Raw genomic sequence first — 24,541 nt, forward strand, 5'->3', positions numbered from 1 at the left:
TACATTGTTGATCTCCTTGAGGACATTGTTGTTGGACAGCTCACTTGTAAGTTGCTTTGGATATAAGCGTCTGATAAATGACTAAATGTAAATGGACAGCTGCCATATTATACATACTGCTACTATAGGGTTTGGGTGTCTATACATAGAGTTCTAGACACTTATGTTTTTCTATATTTGGACTTAACATTATTTTAGGCATCCAGTACTCCATGTTGCATACTCTGCTGCTGGACAGGACATAAAAAATAAATAAATAAACACAATTCTAAACCAAAAAAAAAAAAAAAAACATGTGTTAGTGACACCTATGTCACTGTGGGTTCTTATGCGTTACGTGAAATGAATTTAAAAGTTGCCAAGGGTCATACCTCTGTGAGATCTCAACAAATAGATATGAGCACATACCGTATGCTATATTCTAACTTGCACTTTTTGATGACACCAGTATCTCTATTGTCCATAATTGTCCTCAAGGGGCTGTTTGAGAGAGTTTAGGAGTTAGCTTATGTTGGCATTATAAAAGGTGTTCTCACAATTATAAAAAGATCCAACACTGGTTTGGAAGCATAAGCTACACCAGACCTGTAGCAGACATTGCAAGAGGCCATTTAAACTTTTACAGAGCCTTGTTTTCTTAGTGGCTTTAATTTTCTCTGACCACGAGAGAACATAACACATGAAAGACTGTAACAAATGACTGTACCAGAAAGTCCAAAGTTGTGCACAGACCAACCGTGTTACATGAACTGTATGTGTAGAGTCAGTAAATCTAAATAATAAGACAGTTGTAGGATCTGAATAAGAGGTTTGATTTTCACAAACTCACACTGCTATAACTGCACTCACTATACAGCTTTTAGAAAAGCCATGTTTAAATTAAAAGGTTGTTAAGTGACTGCATTAGAAAGCACCAGCCTACTCTAATGCCATCTAACCTACACTTACATTAACAATGCATTCATTTACATGCTTTTATCCAGAGATGTAAATGTTCATAGACTTCTAAAATGGTTATTAGAGTCCAGAGATCTTCAATGCCTAGGTAACCCACAACTTCCTGTGTAATTAAACCTAATTTAAGGAGGGACATTTTTGTAATAACGTTTTATCTGTACAGTATGCACAAATACACAGGAATTAAAAAATTATTTACTGTATACTCCAACTGATCACTCATCAGTAGAGCTGATTACTGTTATTTGCTGTAGAGTTAGGTGCTAGATAAATGTAAAATAAAAAAATAATATTGCTAAATGTTTCTCTGTAATCACTTGATAGGATAAGTATGTTGGTCATGCTGTTTTTTGTTTTTCTTAATAAAACAATGCACACTACTATTACCACTATTATGTGCATTTGTAAAATTAAGTAATGTATGTCAAGCAATTTCTGAAGAAATTACGTGGGAGAACTAATATGTTGCCAAAAAGACGGCAACCGCTTAGAAGCTGCTAACCAATGACAAATTGGCTCAAGTTCTTATGTAAAAGAAAGAAAAGTTGATGAAGAGAAAAAGTTGACAAAAGAAAAAAAGTTGTCAAACTAAAAAAAAAGTTCACAAAGATTAAAAGTTGAGAGTTGCTATGAGAATTGTAGTAGAAATTCATTTATAATGAAATATGACATCGGAAAAAGTCACAGTAACACTGGAAGTAACTAGTTGAGGCTGCAACACATGTAATTATTGAAAACTTTAGGCTACAGACCTGTATTCATGTGACCTTGAAGACTCCTCAGAGACAGCTGTGTGTCAAACATAGATCGTGTTGCAGTTCTGGGTCAATCTGGCAGGTAACCCTCCACTTTTTCAGGTAAATGTCATGTGCTGTCCTGTACAAGAAACAGTTGTTAACTTCAACGTGCAAAAACAATAAAATCAAAGATGGTCATTCATTTTCAGAATAAACTGGAATACATTTAACAGAATGTTTTATCTTGAGCAGAACTTGTGTTATGACGAATTCCATTACTCTACATTCTGTAAACTGACATTTAAAGCATTAAATGGTCTTGCGCCGCATTATCTAAGTGAACTGCTAGTGTCTTATGATCCACCACGCCTACTTCGCTCAAAGGATGCAGGCTGCCTGTCAGTACCTCGTATCCTAAAAACTACAGCTGGGGGCAGAGCTTTTTCTTACAAAGCCCCAAAGTTATGGAATAGCCTTCCAAATAGCGTTCGGGACTCAGACACAGTCTCAGTGTTTAAGTCTAGGCTGAAAACCTACCTATTTAGTCAAGCATTTGAGTAAATAGATCTGGAAAGGACTCATGGACGTAGAGCATTATGGTGAACTGGTATGTTTAGATGCTGTCTTCCCAACTCTCACTGATCACTCGGGTTTGTTGATGGTGAAGTGTTCGGTTGCTCTACATCCCAGTGCGCCCTCATGTCTGTGTTTTCTTCTGAACCCACCCTTTTAGTTAGGCTGTCATAATTAGTCCTGCCGGAGTCCCTGCTGCACTACACTAAATATACATTCACCTCAAACTTTATCTGACTGTGAATACAACTAACTGCAATCTCTCCTCTTCTCTCTCTTTCCCTCTCCCTCTCTCTTTTCCCTCTTCCTGTCTCTCTGTCGAGCTACACGTCATTCCACCCTTTGCCCTCTGGTCCTGTCTGACTCGTCCTGATGCCCAACTTCTGGCTGGAGATCTCGTCGCTCGGATCCACCGTTTGCCCTTTGGGATGCGTTTGGAGACTGGATTGGTCACAAGCTACTATGATGTCGGCCCCGGCCTCGGCGGACATCGGAAGCTGTTTCTTGGAGGTCTCGACTCAACGCTCGATAGTCAAGGAATGGAACAAGTCTGCCTGCAATAACTAACTGGACTCCACATTAACTTAAAGACATTAACTGTTATACTGGACTGCCTGCTGCCTACACAGCATGTAATCACCCATATGAGGATGGGTTCCCTGTTGAGTCTGGTTCCTCTCAAGGTTTCTTCCTGTTGCCTTCTCAGGGAGTTTTTCCTTGCCACTGTCGCCCTCGGCTTGCTCATCAGGGACAATCACATTATTATGACTCATACACATACACTGTTCATGTACTGTTCTTTGGTTGTGTAAAGCTGCTTTGTGACAATGTCAATTGTAAAAAGCGCTCTACAAATAAAATTGAATTGAATTGAATTGTAAAGTTCCTTGTTTACAAACTCTGCCCCACCACCACTGTAGCCTCCTGGTGTAATCCTATAAGTAGGAGTAGTAAGAGTTGCTGTGCTGTCCCGGGAGTAATGTCAAGTGCCTACAGGCACATGTTTTTGGTCCTATCTCTGAAAAACAAATAAATCCACAGTGTGTTTGTCTATATATGCAAAAGGTGATCTGTGCCCATGTGGTGCACTCTACTGCTACCATTTTGCTACCATTTGCATTATGTTGGACTGCACATTTCAAGCTGGGGTTACCATGGGTGGTGATTGGAGTCTGAGATGACCGTGTGATGTAGTACTGTGTAGCACTGTAGCCCACAGCAAGAATGACCTGGGTTTGAATCCACTATTTGGCCAGGTGCCTTTCTGTGTTCAGTTTGCATGTTCTCTATGCCTGAATGAGTTTTCTTCGGGTACTCCACCGTCTTCTCACAGTCCAAAGACATGTAGTTTGATTAGGTTTAGTGTAATTGGTGACTGTAAGTTGCCCATAAGTATAAATAGTTATCTGTATCTAAATGTCAGCCCTATGGTAATAGACTATGGTATTTATCAGTGCTATGGTCTTGGTGTTTTAGCATTCACTTGTATAAATTACATCTCTGTGTAGCTGTGCCTTTAATAACGTAAAATTTTATTTAATTACATCTTTTGAATTTAATGTAGCAAAACCATGTGTAGGAGCCATGTCTTGCATTAAAAAGCATTGCACTTCATCCTAAATGTAGCCTTGCTCAATGCAATTGAGGCATTTTTGTTTGAAACCACCAGGATTGGCAACATTAGAATAGGTGGATAGGCTATAGTCTTAATTATCAACAGTGTGGAGATGAAGGGTCAGATGTCAAAGTGGCCTGGCAAAAAAAAATCAGCAATAGAGAAAAGGGCTTGTAATAAAATAATTTGACAGAACATTTTTCTGTTTTTCCACCCACACTGTAGCATCTTTCCCCCTTTTCTCAGTGACTCTGACAGCTTTGAGCAAATGTTGGCATTTGGATGAGTGCAGTGGGATGGAAGTGCTGTCAAATGAAGCAAAGAAAGGAGATTCTCCTAGTAGAGCTCACTGAACATAAGACCTGTGGGCAAAAAAAGTTTGAGAAGTATTCCCCAACTTGACGCACATTTACGCCCCAACATTATATCTAACAGTACATATTATATTTTTAGATTCATTACCTAAAGACAGAATCTCTAACCCCACCATCATCAATTAAACTTTTCTCAGTGTTTATTATTATTTGGTCATCATCTGTATCTGATTCCTCATCAAGCTCCAGTGTGTTAATGTAAGATCACTTAGCATTCCCATTTTACAGATAGTCAATGTTGTTAAGGTCTAGTCACTCCTTCCTAGATGTAATAGGAACTTGTACTGTATTTTCCTCTTCATTGTCTGTCTTCTTTTGCTGGTAAAAATCTTTCCATATGTCAACTACAAAATGTGCCAAATGTGTAGACCTTTGCCACAATGGACAATTTTAGTAGAACACTAGTGGCCACAAGACCAGGGCGGTGGATCCAAATGCAGACAAAGCAGGCAGACGATGACAGTTACGTGATTTAGTATTGACCAAAAACAGCACCAGGTAACAAGCAGGATGGTTTATCCCATCAAGGATCAAGATGACTAACAAACATGTAAATGGTAAATGGTCTGCACTTACATATCGCTTTTCTAACTTATTGCTTCTCAAAGTGCTTTTACACTGCTTCTCATTCACCCATACACACACACACACACCAATAGCAGAGCTGCTATGCAGTTGATCTGACTTGGGGTTCAGTGTCTTGCCCAAGAATATTTTGATGTGACAGGAAAAGCTGGGAATCGAAAAACAATAGATAACGATACTGCCACTCTACCTCCTGAGCCACAGCCGCAGTTATTGCTCTTTGGAAACTAACAACTGCATAAACGCTGCATTTTGCGGCATTCAGTGGATCTAGATGGAAACTTTAATTGTGGCCCATTCTCCAGAACAAGGATCTGAAAGTAGTTTTGGCAGGTATTGTGCGGTACCTTCTTTTGACTGTCTTCATAGCTCACCCACAGGCATGCATGCTTCAACATAGACAAACAGTATTTTTAGGATGTCAGTATAACAAGACAGATATATGAGAGATAAATCCTCTTTAGACATCTGCAGTCCTCCAGTCACTGTCAAACTGTACAACGTACAGATTGCCAACCCTGATTCTGCCTGTGCCTTTATTGTAACTGTAATTTTCTCTTTCTCTGAACCTTCTGACCTGTTTTCTTTTTCTCTCTGGACCTTGATTTTGGATTTCTGTATTTTTGGACTGTTTCCTGTGCTTGTCTGGCACTCCAAACAAATACACAATAGCATCAATACAGAGAACTCAATATATATATATATACAGAATATGTAAGATGATTCAAAGTGTCTTCTCACGCTGATGATTATTGGATCTTCTCTGTATGAACTCTGCCAAATATTGGATTGATTGTGTTTTTGTATTAACCGGCTTTTGGATCTCCCTAATCTCTTCTCTCAGTGTCTTCCTTTATGGGAGTATCTACCTGGCTAGGTAGATACCCACCCCCCTCCTCAGCTCAGTACTCACTGGTGTTTTGCTCACTACAAACAGTCCAGCACTCAGCTGCCAAGGCTCTGCCAATTACAGACTCATCATCTTGGAAGCTGCAGAGGTGCCTCTTTTCATCCATTGGACACATGGATGAAAGAGGCACGTGGAAGAAATTCTAACCAATCATAACTTGTCATGTCTTTCTTGAACCTGGTCCAGGTTGAAACCTTCCAGGCGTCATTTGATATGATATATTTAAAAATGCACATAACACATAAGGCTGCACTTAGTTAGAGTCAACTTATTATAGTGTCATAGATCCAGCTTGACTTCCATGTTCCTTCCTTATATTTTGACATCCTTAACTACGGGTCAATTCCACTCTTATTGACGCCTGTTTAACACACTTCCTGCATCACCCTAATTAGTCTCAACACTACTCTCTTATATAAATAACTCCTCCAGCATTCCCAGTTTGCCAGATTAGTGCCCTGATGAGACCTTAGAAAACTCTCCAGGCTGTTTATTTGACTTGACCTCCAGGTATTCTGACTCATGTCTCTGTTTTGGACCTGATCTCTGCCTGAGTCTATTACCTGTTTGTCCCCATGATCTTTATGCTCTCCAGACCCCGATTTGACTTTAAAGAGAATGAAAAAGTCCTTAATGTACTCACTGGTTTGGATTCTGATACTCTGACCTTGATTGTGCTGTTGGATTTGGACTGGACTATGTTTTCGGCTTGATCTGTGTTTTAAGGATTGGATGTTTTGGATGAAATTTTCAGACTGAATCTGATGGTTTTGGCTTTCGACTGTGCTTGTCCTCTACTATGTGTTCTTAGCCTCTCTCCCTCAGGAAGCCTGTGGAGGATGCCACCGGCCAACTGTACACACCTGATACTTCCCCTACTCATTCCTCGGAATTAAGTCCACATTTTTAAACTAACAGTAAACAAGAATTATCTGCATCTGTATCTATATCTTTCTGAAGTTCCCAGTCCAGCATCTGCTCCTGAACATACTACTTTCTTTGATTACTTCATATTAAATCTTAAAACCAACTGCTTGACCTACCTCTTTCTTGGGTCGAAACCTCACAAGCCAAGTCAATACAGCATAGAGATTATTACTGAGTGAAACTTGATACCATTTAAATAACATTAATCTGAGATTTTAAAAGCAGAAACACCAAAATTCAGCATTACATAAAATCTATTTTCTTTTAGATATTCAAGATACAAAAAAACATATTAATCCCAGAGGGGAATTGTTTTGCCTTGTTACAATTCTCTCACCTCACACAGAAAAAAAAGGAACCACAACCAGAAAATATCCACACTAACATAAATACAAAATAACAGAAAACCTCTATATATACAGAATATGCAAGATGGATGATGGATCACATATAAAGCACTAGGAGCTAATAATCAAACTCTGTCATGTATTAAAGTTCTATATTTTCCCAGCAGAACACTTTGTTCTCAGAGTGCAGGTGTACTTTTGTAGAATGGGAGGCAGCTTTTAAACTCCTCCCCTGTGGAACCAGCTCCAAGTTAAAGTTTGGGAGACAGACACCCTCTCTACATTTAAGACTAGACTTAAAACCTTCCTTTTGACTTAGTCAGACTTAGTCTGCTGGGGGACCTCCCTTAATATACTGTCCCCTCTTCTCTCCTCTATCCATTCAAATACCACCATTGCTTTGTCTTTTCTCTCTCCTGTAGAGTGCAGTTACTGGTTCTACCAATCTAACCAGTGTTTTTCCTGCTTGTTATTGTTTTTTGTTGCCTGCTGTTCTTTCCTCTCTTCTCTTTCCACTCACCCCAACCGGTTGAGGCAGATGGCCACCCACCCTGAGCCTGGTTCTGCTGGAGGCTTCTTGTGTTAAAGAAAGTTTTTTTTTTTCTCTCCACTGTCACCTTAGTGCTTGCTCAAGTGGGGTTGTTCAGTTATCTGAACTGTTGAGGGAGCTCTGTATATAATATAGAACTCTATTCAGTATACAGTAATGTTTTGTAAGGTCTTAACAATGTTAAGTGCCTTGTTGTGATTCGGTGCCTCCTATGAAACCAGAACCCAATTCAGGTTCGGGAGGCAGACACCCTCTCTACATTTATGACTAGACTTAAAACTTGCTTGCTCAAATGGGATTGTTTGGTTTTCTATATAATTCTTTATATTAATTATGTTGTGTGTTGATTTATGGTCACCCTTCAGCTCTCCTGTCTGCGGTCTGTGCCACAGTTTAACACACACACAGATATTACATCAAGACCCAGTCCTATAATTGCAATGTGTCCAGCAGGCCAAGGCCAGGAAACACCACATCACCATTCTATGGCCTCCTGCATGACACATTCAAACACCTAAGAAGCTGATCTGCTTCTCTGTGGTCATCCATCATTACAATAGCAGCTGCCCAGGGCTCCTAGAAAATACATGTCCATTTAAGCTGAAATATAACATGAATATAAAAAGGAATAACAACATATAATTTTTATATAATTAATAAACATATAATCTTACTTTACTGTGTGTGTGTGTGTGTGTGTGTGTGTGTGTGTGTGTGTGTGTGTGTGTGTGTGTGTGTGTGTGTGTGTGTGTGTGTGATTCTATCCCTGGGGCATGTATAATAAAGAGACAGAAAGTGAGTGACAAAAGCAAAAGGAGGAATGAGGGCAGAGAGAGTGTACAAGAGAGATGAAAGAAACAGCAGAGCAAAGAGCACAATGAGAGATGAAAAGGAAAATAAGTAGGAGAGGGGGTGGGTGGGTTGGTTCTGTGATTTCAATTACCAATGTTGATGATTACACAGAGAGAATACAGACAGAAGACATGCACATACATGTTGTGACAGCCCTCACAATGTAGGCCTTCCTACAGTGCTCTGCAGTGGTTTTTTTCCTGCATGTTATTGGTAGATGGTGTTTGGGAGGCTACTTTGTTTGAACCTGCAACACCCCTAAGGACATAAAGGACAGCTCTTATGAGCTCCTTTTGTTTGTTGCAATTTTTCACTCTTCCATACACTCCATGCATTACTTACTTTTCCTTTGTTAACAAATTTCACTAGTTCAGTTTTATGCAGTTTTTTTAATAAACTATGTTGAATATTGTTCTGTTTTGTTGGCAGTCTTGACAATTCTGTGAGGAAAACGGGCTGTCAGTAGGATATAAAGGTCATAAGCTACACAAGTCCATCATGCAAAATAAACACTGGAAAGCACAGTTCTACCAGTGCAATCAGAAATGCAAAAATGTTTATATGATATTTTCTTTAACTGCTACTTCTATGATAAAATTAGCAACTTTCTAATATACTGCATTTACATAGAGATGGAGTAAAATCCAGGTTAGAGATCAAGTAAAATACCACAATAAATTCATGCTGGTTTTAGTGCTTCTGTTCTGAGATTAACAGTCTTGCAAAAGTTCTAAAATAACTATACATTTCTATACATTTTTAACTCTGGCTGCAGCATTTTGGATTAACTGGAGGCTTGTTAAGGAGTTATTGGGACATCCTATTAATAAGGAATTACAATAGACTAGTTTTTCAGCATCAGTTCTAGAGATTTCTTTGCTGTATGAAGTGAAGGAGATATCCCGGTCAAAGATAGTGCTGTTCCTTTGATCCCAATGACATGTTTCACAGGCTGCAGGTTTACTTGTGGTTCCTAGAGTTTCCAAATGTAGGATGGGAGGCAGAGCCTTTAGCTACCAAGCCCCTCTTCTCCCAGTTCAGGTTCTGGAGGCAGACACCCTCTCCACATTTAAGACTAGACTTAAAACTTTCCTTTTTTATAAATCTCATAGTTAGAGATGGATCAGGTGACTCTGAACCATCTCTTAGTTCTGCTGCTATAGGTTAGTCTGCTGGTGGACCTCTACTGATAAACTGAGCTCCTCTCCTCTCTCCTTTCTCCTATATCCATTCAAATGCCACCATTGCATGTCATTAACTTTGTGTCTTCTCTCTCTTTTAGTTGTGTTTCCTCCTCTCTGTCTCCCTCTCTCTGTACTTTTCTGCAGGTATCCTCGGCCTGGAGCTGTACATCTCCAGAATCCAGTTGACCTGCCCAATGTTCTTGCTGTTTGTTGTTGTTTTTGTTGCCTGATGTTCTTTTCTCTCTCCTCTTTCCACTCACCCCAACCTGTTGAAGCAGATGGCCGCCCATTATGAGCCTGGTTCTGCTGGAGGTTTCTTCCTCTAAAGGGAGTTTTTCCTCTCCACTGTTGCCTAAAGCTTGCTCAAATTGTATTGTTGGGTTTTCTGTATAATTTTTTGTATAATTATATTCTCTGTAAGGTCTTAAACCTTACACTGTAAAGTGCCTTGAGATAACTTCTGTTGTGAATTGGCGCTATACATATAAAACTGAATTGAATTAAATTGAATTGAAAAAGAACCAGTTTTGAGGTGGGGGTCCCTGAAAAACATCCTTTCAGGCAAAAAATTTAAATGGCTCATTCAAGGAGGGGGTGCACTTCTAACATACTTAGTGTGTATCTACATGCACCAGAAAGTCATATATGTGTACAAAAATGACCAAAAAGTGGATTTGACACAAAAGCTATTTCATTAATAATTAGCCCATAAACAATAAGAAATTTGCAGCTGTTGTGTGTAAATGTGCAGTTCTCATAGACTCCTGCTTCTAAGTGATGTCTAAATGTAATAAAATCTACCCGTGGTCACAGATATGAATATGTAGAGCAAAGTAAACTCACCTTGCTTCTGAGACTACCTCTTGAGGTGACTTAAAGGAGGATCTGCACGGACGCCCACATCAGTTTGGTATGTTTTATACAGCACATCAAGGAAATGTATTGCTGCAGTAAACCTGCCTTGAATACACAGTATAAAAGCAGCTATGGACAAGCTGCTAACTGAGCTATGATGAGCCATAGTTTTTCCTACCATTGACCTAGCCGTTGTCTATCACCAGATGTTAGTATAGCTAGAAAGTCATCATATTTCACATGACATCATGTCACACATGATAGCTTGTTTCTGCTAGGACCAAACATAGTGGCTACTGTCTTTATGGATAAAAAGCAGCAATGGTTTTATTATAGTTCACTGTGGGAGTTGTCCTGAACTAATGAAACAGAGGCAGCAGACACAGAAAGGCTGGCCAAAATCCAGAATAAACATGACAGATAACAGATTTACTTTAAAGTGCAGGATTAGCTGGCTTTAGATAATTAATGTTTCATTAGAAGCAGCACTTGCTTGGTTGTGCTGTATCCATTGTGCCCCGAAGTGGTAGGCCTGACACATGAAGGTAAGTACTGGTATATACGAAGCAGAAACTATCCATCCATTATCTTAACAGCTTGTCCTCTGAAGGATTGTGGGAATACTGAAGCTTATCCCAGCCATCAATGGGCGAGAGGCATGGTACAACCTGGACAGGTCACCAGTCCAGTGCAGGGAAGACATACAAATGTTACAGTTCCTCTCTTCGGCCGCTTAGTTGGTTTTATTTTTGTTACGCTATTGTGTTTCACCTGCTCTCCTGCCACACCCATACTTGGACTTCCTATGCCTCCACTCACTGGCTCACTAATGACTGATCCATTTCACCTGTCTGTCCCTGTCCCTTTATAAGCACCCCTCAGTCCTCTGTTTGGCTGCTGGTTTGTTCCATCACAAATGCTCTCGTCTTGTTTTATTGTTGGATTTTGTTTGCGCTATACCCTCCATCACTCTGGTTTGTTTGTTTGTTCGTTCGTTTCATCTGTTTCATCAAGGACCTTCAATGTTTTATGAACTTGTAAGTTTGTGTTTTTTGCCTGCTATTGCAGTGCCTTTTGTGTTGTTAATTTGTATTGTTTGGTTTGTATGTTTGTTCCTGTTTTGCCTACCTTCGGCAGTGCTTTTTGTTTGTTACAGTACTTTGTATTTCTATATGAGTTTGTTTGTGTTACATTAGCGTTTGTGCCACGTCTTGTTTTGTGATTGTTTGTTGGTTAATAGTTTGTATCTTTGTGCATTGATCGTTTAGTTGGTACTTCGTATGTTTTAGTTAGTTTATTAGTTCATATTTTTGCCTGCGTTATTGCAGTATATTCAGTTGTTATTTTGTATGTCTGTTTATGGTTTTGTTTGTATTTTTTCACCCTGTTTCGGGTCTCTTTTCGTTGTTACTTTGTTTTATTATTATGCATGCTTGTTTAGTTTCCCTCTCTTTTGTTGGTTCCCCTTGTCCCCTGATTGTATCTGGATTGTATCTAGACCCTTTTTGTTTGTACTCATTTGCCCTTGTTTTGCCTCGTTTGTAACAACAGAGATGGGCGTTCTCAGCGAGAACCCATATTCCTCACAGAAAATATATTTTTTGCCACAAATGGACAAATAGAGTTCCTATAAAAAGTATTCACCCCCTTGGATGTTTCATCCTTTTATTGACATCATGAATCAATCATGGTCAATAAAGGTTGTTGACTTTGACAAAAACAAATCTGACAGGTTTGTTTGTAAAGTAATGTCAATTAAATAAAGTGAAAGTGTTTGTAATATTATTCACCCCTTTCAGGTCAGTATTTAGTAGATGCACCTTTGGCTGCAATCACATTATGGAGTCTGTGTGCATAGTGTGGATGTGGAATTTTTTTTATTTTTTTTTTTTTTTTTTTTTTTAAACTAGTCGAGCTCTGTCAAGTTGCATGTGAACAGCCCTTTTCAAGTTCATCCACAAATTCTCTATTAGATTGAGGTCTGGGCTTTGACTCAGCCACTCCAGAAAATTCACTTTGTTGTTGGTAAACTATTTCTGTGTAGCTTTAGCTGTATGCTTCGGGTCATTTTCTTGCTGGAAAACAAATCTTCTCCCAAGCCGTGGTTGTCTTGCCGACTGAATAAGATTGTCCTCAAGGATTGTCCTATATTTTGTCGCATTGATCTTACCCTCTACATTAACAAGCCTTCCAGGGCCAGCTGCCGAGAAGCATCCTCACAGCATGATGCTGCCACCACGTTTCACAGAGGGGATGGTGCGTTCATGGTGATGCGCAGTGTCTGGTGTGTGCCAGACAAGTGTCTTGTCTGATGGACAAAAAGCACCATTTTGGTCTGATTAGACCAAAGAACCCTCTTCCACTGGACCATAGTCTTTCACATGCCTATTTGTGAACTCAGGTCGTTATTTAACATGAGTTTTCTTCAGCAGTGGCTTTCTCTTTGCCACTCTCCCATAAAACTTTGACTGGTGAAGAAACCTGGCAACAGTTGTTGTATGTACTCCTCCTATCTCAGTTGCTGAACTTGTATCGTCCTCAGAGTAGTCATCTGGGTGTTAGTAGCCTCTCTCACTAGTCTTCTTACACGATAATTCAGTAGTTTCTGAAAGAGTGCATACAGATTGCTGGAAAAATGCATAAACCACGGAATCCATCACTGTTGGATTAGACTGATGGAGCTACTTTAATGAGCCGTGCTGCAGCCGATTTACTGTTGTTCTCATCTTTGTGATGTCTTTTCTGTATTTTATCTTATTATTTTTTACTGCTCTTGTGAAGATAAGTAACTAGTTTTGAAGGTAGTCCATGATCCAGGAAATCAGGGTGTTTTTTAATTTCTCTCCCAGCAGTGCAGGCCAAATGGTGTTAAATGCACTGGAGAAATCAAAAAAACATGATCCTCACTAAGCCCCCAGGCTTGTCCAGGTGGGTGTAGGTGCAAGAGCAGATGTATGATGGTGTCATTCACTCCAAGATGGGGTTGATAGGCAAATTGGAGGGGGTCAAGTAAGGGTTTGACCAGAGGTTGGAGGGACTCCAAGATCAGCCCCTCAAAAGCCTTCATAATGTGTGATGTCAGAGCCACTGGTCTGTAGTCATTAAGGACTTTGGGACGTGGCGTCTTATTGACAGGGAACTAGGCACGACTTTTTCCACCCAAGAGTAACTCTCTCCAGATGCAGGCTGAGATTGAAAATGTACTGGAAAACACCACATAGCTGAGGCTTTCAGCACCCTTGGCCTGACTCCATCTGGAACATCAAGTGCTCCATAGAGCCCCACAGGAGGTCCTTTCTACCTGTGGCCATCAATTACTACAATTCCTCCCCCCTCTGTAAGGGATGGGGGTACTGACAATTGATGTCTTGTAATTGCTGTCATTCCACCCTGGACTATAAATACTAAGCCATCATTCATCTACTTTACACGTTCTGTATATATACTGAGTTTCTCTGTATTGATGTTATTCTGTATTTATGTTGGTGTTGGATCTTTCCTGGTTGTGGTTCCCTTTCTTTCTTTCTGTGTTGAGAACAACTGTAATAAGGCAAAACAATTACCCTCTGTGGTTAATAAAGTTTTTTGAATCTTGAATCTTCAATAGTGAAATCTTTCAACTTAACAAGAAGTCCGTTTGCCATGACTCAACATAAAACTAACTAACCAAAGAATAAAACAGTAGTGTTAAATTGGTGAGACAGGCAAATTAATGTAGATTCGCTACAGACAGCATATCTGACCCATAGCTAAATTTAGATTTAGGCTCTACCCACCACCTCTCTCTCTTTATACTTAATGTGCTTTTTAAAAATAATGGTCATTTCTGGGATTTTTATTTCTGGGTCATTTCCAATTTATATATACTGCCCATCCAAAAGATGTCACATAATGTAATATTTTGTTGGACTGCTTTTAGCTTTGGACCGCCTGTAGCATTTGCCATTCAATAAGCTTCTACAGTGTCTGCAATGTTATTCCTGTCCAGAGTTACATTAATTTTTCACCAAGATGATGGTAGAATCAGACCTCTCCACAAAATCTTCTCCAACACATTCTAAAAATTCTCAATGGGGTTAAGGTCTAGACTCTGTGGTGGTCAAGCCATGTGTGAAAATAGTGTGTGGTGCTCCCTGAACCACTCTTTCACAATTTGAGCCTGATGAATCCTGGCGTTGTCATCTTGGAATAGGCCCGTGCCATCAGAAAAAAAAAACACCTGACAACTTAAGTTACATTGAATATACATTCAGTACATTCAGGTAGTCAGCTGACCTCATTCTTTGTGCACATACTGTGCACTAAACTGAGACCTGACCAACTCCAGCAACCCCAGATCATAGCACTGTGCCCACAGGCTTGCACGGTAAGCACATGATGGGTGCATCACATCACCCTCCTCTCTTCTTCTATTGGACAATTCTTAACACAATTTTAGTAGTTTCAGCAATGTCCTTAGATGTTTTCTTTTTCTTCTTCTTTCTTGATGCGTGCCAATAATTTGACTCTTCTGAAACAGATTAACATTTTTCCACGACTACAGAATGTGTCTTCTGACATGGTTGTTTAGGTAATGAGAAACTACCCACTGCATCAGTTAGGGTTAAATAGCTTGTTGCCAGCTGAAAAATAATTATCCATGCAGTAATTATCCAATGGGAGGCTCTTACCTATTTGCTTAGTTAAATCCAGTTGGGGATTTCTTTGTTTTTTTTTTTTTTTTTTGTTTGTTTGTTTGTTTTTTTGTTTTGTTTTTTTAGACAGGCAGTGTACCTACCAAAGCTAACAAACTAAAAGATGTCTGCTTTCAATAAAACTTATCTCAGGTGATATCCAAAGTAATTACATTTTCTGCAAAAGCAGAAAAATAAATAATTATTAGCTTAATCATATTAGTGACATCAGTTAACGGTTAGAAATATTTTTAAGAATTAATAGTGTGCTCATGTATCCTTTACATCTTTTACATACTTTGCTCTGATTGTATGTCTGAGGGAGCAAAAATCTTGAGTCTCAAGTCCCAAATGCATTTAAATGAACCTGAAACTGAAACTGAAGATAATTGAGGTGAAAGTGATGAGCATAAAAAAATACAGTAGTTGTTTTTGTGGATACAGAACAAGTTAAAGGAAAATTAGTAAAAGGAGGCAAAATCATCTGACACATCAACATTATTACTTCCAGCATTTGTTTTTGTCCTTTCTATTTGAGTGGGGTCTGGCTGTGATTGGTTCTTTGTCAGTATGGGTCTCTTTAAAATTTACTTTAGGCCCGGGGTCGGCTTTTCACAAGCCTGTTTTGGGTGAAGACCTCTAAAATATGTTACTAGCAGCTTTAGAAACCAGTAGCAGGAGAAAACTACTGATAAGTGAGAAAACAAAGAAAGACTACAGGAGAAAAGATAATTAAAGGGTCCAGGGCAGGGGAAGTGCACAAAACTAAAAAGTCCAGAACTGTAAACAAACTGTAAACAAAGTCCAAAGTCCACAATGCAGTAGCAGAGTAAGAGGAGATAGCAGAGGTCAGAATCAGTAAACAGCTCCACAATCCAATAGTCAGCAGTTAGGCAGAAGGTCAGAAGCACAGTTAACAAAGGTCCACAGTCCAAAATCCAGAAAGGCAGATCAGACAACAGAACGGGGTCAGAGTCAGGGGTTCAAATAAACTTGCAGTTTCCAGAAAGGGCTTAAGCAGATGCTCAGGGTTGAGAGCTAGGTTCAGAACCACACGAGTTATCGGAGTGAGCGGGGGCAGAAACATAGAACAGGAAATGGACCACATATGTCAGAAATTCAACAGAAGAAGAGGAAGACAGGAAGAGAGACAAAGACAGAAGGAGAAAATGTGAGAAGGAGAATGACAGAGACAAGAAAATGAGAGACATACAGGGGCAAAGACAGAAGGGAAAAAAGAGAGAGAGCGAGAGCATGAACAGGAAAATATTAGAACTGGGACAAGGACAGGCAGGGATCATGACACTTTCAGTATGAGAGCTTTACATTTAGTCATTTAGCAGACGCTTTTATCCAAAGCGCAGAGCTACCTTCAGCATACAGCTATGTCAGACTGTCTAAGGCAGACATGGGCAAACTAAGGCCCGGGGGCCACATTTTTTATCCGGCCTGCCGAACTTGAAAAAATTAAATAAATAAACTTTGTAAATGTTTTATTTTCCCTGTGATTCTAATGTGCTCCCACTAGATGACGCACTCTAGATAAATTGACTTGATTGAGGTACTCCACATTTGCTTTTTGCTCCCTCAGCCAGCTAATTTTATCACAATAAGCAAAGCATGGGCTGCAAAATGATGGAGCAGCTCTCATCTTTCAATTGCACAGTAATGATTGCCAAAAGGTTTAAACCAGGTGGAGGCGGTTCTACCTATTAGTTCTACTGATTTTGCGTGTTTGACTGGTGTCTGTTACATTTTTGCCTGGCCCAGCCCCTGTTTACTTGTCTCTCTGCCCCTGCTCTCATAGACCCACACCTATACTCACATGGCCTTACCCCTGCTGACAACAAATCTGAATATTAAAGTGTAAATTAATGACACACTGAGGACAGTAAAAATACAGAAACAGGTTTTAATAAATAAGCAGATGTTTCTATTTTAAAATGGCAGTAGAGACAGCGGTGACTGTGCTTTCTCTATTATAATTTGGACAAATACACTGCCCGTCCAAAAAACGTAATTATCCACTGGATAATTACTGCATGGTTGATTATGTCTCAGCTGGCAACAAGTTATTTAAGCTCAACTGATGAGTAGCTTCTCCTTTCCTTCCAGAAATCACTGACAGTATCTATCATTGCACTTCCTGTAGTTGTGGAATATGTTAATCTGTTTCAGAAGGACCAAATTATTGGCATCAAGCAAAGAAAATAGTTTAAGGAGATTGCTGAAAAAACTAAAATTGGGTTAAGAACTGTCCAATGCATTATTAAAAACTGGAACCTGTTAGGGTCTGATTGCTCCCTGGAGCATAGTGGCCTTAGTAGTGTTGAATGAAAGAAGTGTGGAACTATCTGGACCCTTTCTAAAGTTCAAGCGACTAACCCAGTAAGAAGGATGTGCAAGGTGATCAAGGACCCACTAGTCACTCTAACTGAGATTCAGATGTCTTCTGAAAGGTTTTGGAGTAACTTAGAGGATCAAACCTACACCAACACTTACAGATTGTTGAACAATTTTCTCATAAGCCCAACACAATTTAGCTCATGGCATACATCAAGGTCTGTTCTGCACTCTGAGTTTGGAGACCTTAGGAGAAGGATGACATTGTCACAAAACTAGGATCCGACTCCATTGCCACACAACAAGAATATAAGATAATGAAGGTTTATTAACAATAATGATAATGCAGTGGATGAATCTCAGGAACCTGCAGCTGAACAGAGCTGTTGTTGGTTGAGTATGGTTGTCTAGAAGAGGAGACAGAGTTAGATCGAGTCTGGCTGGATCTTTGGTAATGTTATATAGGAGTACTCACTGAAGTCTTGGTGAGTGTCTGTCGAGGGGCAGGGAGGAGTGAACCAGATAGAAGACTGTGAGGTGTCATGGACTGTTGAGTGATGAACCAGAGGAGGTGGTGGCTGTTGACGTTGAATGTGGCAGAGCTTTCAAGATGGCTGAAAGCTGAGTAAAGCACGTGTTGACTGGAGAGTGAGCTAATGAAACACATAATGTCAGTCTACCTTTAGTTTTGCCTTCAGTTAGTGAAAGCCATGCTGTTTTCAGTTGAGATCAGGCGACTAATGTGGCCAATAAAGTACGTATCATATCCTTCTTGGGAAGCTGTTAATAGTGATATTGACATACTTGTGGTCAGACAGCACATATCAGTGCCCCTACAGGGTTTTTGTGTCTTGTCCACAGACACCTCGACAAGTAGATGTCCCATAGGAAGCGGGAATGGAACCACTACTTCGTAGACGACTGCTCTACCAACTGATCTACTGCCGCCCCATATGTTTTGGGCCATTATCCATCCGTATCTTGAAGCATTCATAAAGTTCACATTAAGCATTCAGTGAACAGCTACCAAATAAGTCCCTCAAAACTGGAAGTATTATACTTATATTTATATATAAGCAGCACCCCCTTGTCAGGTCAAGATTCTGCTTTCTTCTGATCGACCTGGTGCCTTTGCAACTGCCTGTCTGCCTGACCTGACCTTCTGTCTGTAAGTCTCTTCCAATTTCTGTGGATTCTGGCATGTACCCTGACTGAGCAAGTAAAATTTTACACTGTAGTTTTATTACTGTCATGTTTAAAATAAACAATTGAAATTAAGAGTTTATTGTTGCCATTTGCATTTGCAGCAGTGTATCACACAGGTGAGCAAGTGGCTCAGTGGATAGGGAAGCCCAGAATTAATGATTCCCCCATCAGATATTGATGACATCTACTGTATACTATATATCTATTCAATATTTGAATTTAAAATGACATTGCTAATATCATCTTATGCTTTTTATTCTACTTGGCCACTTACTACTACTTAGTTTACTATTTAGTTTTTCAACTATTACACAGTTGACTATAGTGTACACCTGAAATTGTCAGTCTGCTTCTATTTGATGCTGACAAAGGCTTTGGGAAATGGCTGTGCACTGCTGTTTAATAGAACTTGGACAGCTAACCACAGGTACATTTGCCAAAACAATTAGTAAGTGGCCATCCTTTTAGTATATTGTCCTGTAAAAGAAAATGTCCTCTTTGGGGTGGATAAATGTGTTTGGACCAGTAACAGCCAGCAGTTTCTGGAGTCTTAATGACTACCTCTCCTTTCCTTCCACTTTGTCTCCAGTGTAAATATCTTTCTACTATTTACCTGGCTAAGCCAGCTAAGCTGTGTGTTTCTGTAGGTTGCAATCAGCATTTGACACAAAGCTAACAGCCACCTTGAATGGGTGTAGGGAAAATAAGCTCGAATTATTGAGGTATAAAGAACCATGACAGAGCTAAAGCAGTTCTGCCAGGGAGAATGGGCTAAAATTCCTCCTGAATGATGTGCAGTTATTAATTCCAAGAGTTCACATACTTTTTCCACTAGCAGTATGAGGTTTTTATGTTTGCTTTTAATAAAGAAGTGAAAGATCAGATTTTTTTGTATTTGTGTGCGTTATTATTTTAAGCACTTTATATTTTTTAATACACTTGACTTAGATGAAGATCAGATCACGTTTTATGACAAATTATAATATAAGTATCTATCCCCAAAAAGAGCAGTCCCAATTCACACCTGCACCAGGTTGGACACACTTAATGACTTTTAACACTTAACACTTTTAAGTGTTAAGAGGGATTGGGGCGAGGTGTGATTATGACATCCTTCACATCCTCCGCATCCTTTGTTTCATCTAACAAGTCTATTCAGGCCAAGTGGTGGAGTGAAACCAAACCTGAAGCATAAATTTTCCTTTATCCTTCTTTTACCTTACATTTACCATCCAGAAAAACAATTTTGTAACTTTAAACAAACTTTATATACTAACAGTATAATTAAAGGATAGAGAAATATTTATTTTAACCCTGTGCTGAATTGACAGATGTGGCGCCTCAGTGGATCCTGACAGAAAACACAGTCAGAGAAGGCAACAGACTCCAGGGTCCACAATCCAGAAGGGAAACCCAAAAACAGAAAAACAGGTCAGAATCAGAGAACAGACTTAAGAGTCAGGGATGATGAGCTTGATACAGGCAGCTTGACACCATAGTGAGATTTCAAAACAAAAGTATGCCATTATTAGTATGCACATGCCATTATGTTAATGAGGACCTTAAACTGTCCACACTGCAGAAAATTTGAAGAATGCAAAAGAACAGCTCATAAATAAATGGGGCCTTAAACATAAAGTTCACTGTTTAATTACAGATGATGCATCAATCATGGCAAATTGTGTCAAGTTACTCAGGTTATGAAATGTACCTTGTTTTGCTCACAGTTTAAATTTGGTAGTAAAAAGGCACTAGAGGCAACCCCAGAGCTCTCTGATATGTGCAACAGAGCCAGAAAGGTTATTTAAGACTAGCACAAGAGCATGAGAGATTCTCTAAACTTCAGGCAGAGGTCAGCATAAATTAATTTAGGAGGTGGACACACCTTTGGCGACAACTAAGCTCTCACAAGAAAAGATGATGTCAGCCTCATAGGTCATTCTTTTTATTCCGAATTATCCAAAATAACCTTGCTTTAATGTGTTCCAGCTTAACACATCCTCATAACATTACTTAGAGACAAGGTGCAATATGGAAAACATGCAAGTCCTGCCTATGGCCACAGTCCTTGACCCCAGGTTTAAAACACTGGCCGTTGACAGTCAAACGCCTGCTCAAAAAGCAGATGCAAGAGTTACAGCAAAATGTACAGAAATAACAGGAGCACAACAAGAGACTCAATCAATATCACAGGTAAGAGACAGACTTGAGTTTATCATTGGTGGTATATAGATACCACCAGTATAGGTTATGTAAAAATAACAATTACAGTTAGTGCAGGCAGCTTCATCAGAGGATGCAGTAGGACCTTCCAGAAAAGCTGTTGCCTTTAACAACTTTTGGACCTTTTGAACAGCCGTGTTGGTCAGATGAATTTAATCTATTACAAAAAAAAACACTGTTGGATAAGGAAAGGATATACAATTTTTCACCTGTTTTGATCCCATGTAGGCACAACACAGACAATTCAAAGGGCCGCTATAATACAATTAAACGTTATTTGTCAGAGCCTTCCCACTTCAGAAAAGAACAACCATTAAAACACTGGCCTACAAGAGCAGAAGTCTTTTTCTACCCGAGTCTTTTTCATGTTTTCAAATCCTATCTAGATATACCAGCATCGTACAAGCCATGTGAACGGGTCTTCTACTGTAAGCATATGACTGACAGGGACGAACGAGTAAGTACAAAAAGGGTAATTTATTAACACAATGCAGGGAACACGGGGGAAAAACCAACAAACACCAGAAAAGTACCCACTGAAAGAGACCCGAAAACACTGTGGATAAGTACAAAAAAAACCATAAACAGACAAAGTGACAACTGAAAACAGGCAAAAGACGAATTAACAAACTAAACACACAAAGAACCGGCTAACCAAACAAAGCACCACTAAGCACAAACTACAAACTCACTGAATAAGAAATAGCTACAAAGTGACAAACAAAAATCACTGCCGAAGGCAGGCAAACGTAAACAGATATACAAAGTAACAACGAAAAGGCACTGCAGTAGCAGGCAAGACACAAACTTACAAGTGGGGAAACAAGTCCAACAAACAAAGGAAGAGTCCAGGGGATCCAGCAACAAAAGACAACAAACCACAGGAGGGTGGAGAGTGATGAGCGTGTGGGGAATAATGGGCATGTGATTGATAAACAACAAACCAGCAATGAACAGAAGACTGAGGGAAGATTATAAAATAAAAGGGACACACAGGTAAAATGAGTCAGTCAATAGTTGGTCCAGGAGAGTGGAGGAAAGGAGATGAGGGAAACACCAGGGGGATACAAAAAAACCCAACAGGACGGGGAAGGATGCAGGAACCCTGACATCTACAAAGCTAGAGAGGGAGTGAGCAAGAAGAAGAGCAAACTCAAAGCAAATACTGTTGTAAAATGTCCCATTCCCTTACCCAACTTTCCAGAGTTTGTCACAAGCACAGAATCCATGTTAATATACACACTAAGTTACTAAAGCACGACTACATCTGTCAGACAATTAATTGCCACCTCTCCCACCTAAAGTCACATAGAGTAATGATATAATGGGAAGATGTGAAGAGTCATTTCTAAAACATAATCACAAACCGGCAAGTTTTAATAAGATGTCTATTGTTTTCTGTGCTCAATAAGAGCCTTAGTTTAATGACACTGCAATGTACTGAAATGTGATATTACCAGTTAACCAGCAGATGTCGCCAAACTAGGCGTATCAAATGCTTCCACACAATTTATCCATTCCTATTAGGAGCACCAGGTAAGAGTTGGAAATCGGTGGTTAAAACAGAACAAATCATCAACAGGCAGACAGGTAAGTCTCAATGAGACCATATACAGTGGTGTGAAAAAGATTTCTTATTTTTTATATATTCTCTTTCTTATTTGTTTTTTAATGTCTTTGGATCTCAGCATGATGTCCAGTTTTTGAGGATCTTTTGGTCTACTTCACTTTGTCAGGCAGGTCCAATTAAGTGATTTCTTGATTGCAAACAGGTATGGCAGCAATCAAGCCTGGGTGCAGCTAGAGAAATTGAGCTAAGAGTTAAGTTATATTTTAACAGGGGGGTGGCAAACATTTTTTCACACAGGGCAATGTAATTTATTTTTACCCTTAATAATAAAAATCTTCATTTAAAAACTGCATGATGTGTTTACTCGTGTTATCTTTGACTAATAATTAAATTAGTTTGATGATCAGAAACATTAAAGTGAGACAAACATGCAAAAAAATAATTCAATTCAATTCAATTCAATTCAGTTTTATTTGTATAGCGCCAATTCACAACAGATGTTATCTCAAGGCAGTTCAAGGTTTAAGACCTTACAGAGAATAATTATAAAAAAAAATGATGCAGAAAACCCAACAATCCCATTTGAGCAAGCTTTAGGCAACAGTGGAGATGAAAAATTCCCATTAGAAGAAGAAACCTCCAGCAGAACCAGGCTCATAGTGGGCGGCCACCTGCCTCGACCGGTTGGGGTGAGCGGAAAGAGAAGAGAGAAAAGAACAGCAGGCAATAAAGACAGTAACAAGCAGCAAGAACATTGGGCAGGTGAACTGGATTCTGGAGATGTACAGCTCCAGGCCGAGGATACCTGCAGAAAAGTACAGAGAGAGGGAGACAGAAAGGAGGAAACACAACTACAGGAGAGAGAAGACACAAAGTTAATGACATGCAATGGTGGCATTTGCATTGATATAGGAGAAAGGAGAGAGGAGAGGAGCTCAGTTTATCAATAGAGTTCCCCCAGCAGACTAAGCTACTGTATATCAGCATAACTAAGAGATGGTTCAGAGTCACCTGATCCATCTCTAACTATAAGCTTTATAAAAAAGGAAAATTTTAACAAGTTTTAAGTTTTTCAGTAAGGGGGGCAAACTCTTTTTCACACCACTGTATGGCGAGAGCAGGAAGTAAGACTGAAGACCATGACAGAGCATGCGTGTTCATCCATGTTATCCAGTTACAGGGAGGATCTGATGACGGATTTGATTTTATTTGCAAAGAAATTTATGAAGTCATTGCCGCTGAGAGTTCAACAGATCTACTGTAGTGGAATTTATTCTTAGGTGAAGTAAAGTTCAGTATTGTAAATTCAATGTGTACACAGACACAGTATAACAAAGAAAATACATAGTTACATATTTGTTTTAATTAGGTAGTTTAAATTGTGAGTCTAATATTTGATCTGCATCTCCAGGTACTACTGGCTTTAACCATGTCTAAACATGCACTAAGGGCCTGATTTTCTGAGATGAGTACTAAATTGACACACTGACACAGCGATGGAAAAGCTGCTATGCCGCTGATCTGACTCACCGAAGGCAACTTGGGGTCAGTATTTTGCCCAAGGACACTTTGGCATGTGTTGGCATGCTTTCTTTTGAGTTGTTTAGTGTATTGAGGTTTACATAGCATAAAATAAAAGATGAAATTCTGAGCCTTTATCTCATATCCATCACATGATCTTAAACCCAAAGGCCTTCAGTGAAAACAAATCAGCCTTGTTGTTCCAATACTTTTGAAGTGGACTGCATGTGCACACATGGAAAAATATTTTGTTAAAGAAAGAAAAACCCACAATGGTCACTGAAATAACTTGAAATAGAAAAAAAATCAGACATTGCTTTTTTGTTTTTGAGTTTTGGTTCAACAGAAGCAATGAAAATGCCCTGGACAAAAATGATGATACCCCTAGAAAAGATAATAATTTGACCATAGGAACATGTCAACTAAAGTGTGTCCTGTAGTTAGCATCAAACTTGTAATCGGTCAGTCGGCCTATTTAAAGGGTGAAAATCAGTCACTGTGGAAACAGTTTTTTTTCCGCGTCTGTATGTGTGCTTGTG

This window comes from Anabas testudineus, chromosome 8 (assembly GCF_900324465.2).
Source record: "Anabas testudineus chromosome 8, fAnaTes1.2, whole genome shotgun sequence".
NCBI lineage: Eukaryota > Metazoa > Chordata > Actinopteri > Anabantiformes > Anabantidae > Anabas > Anabas testudineus.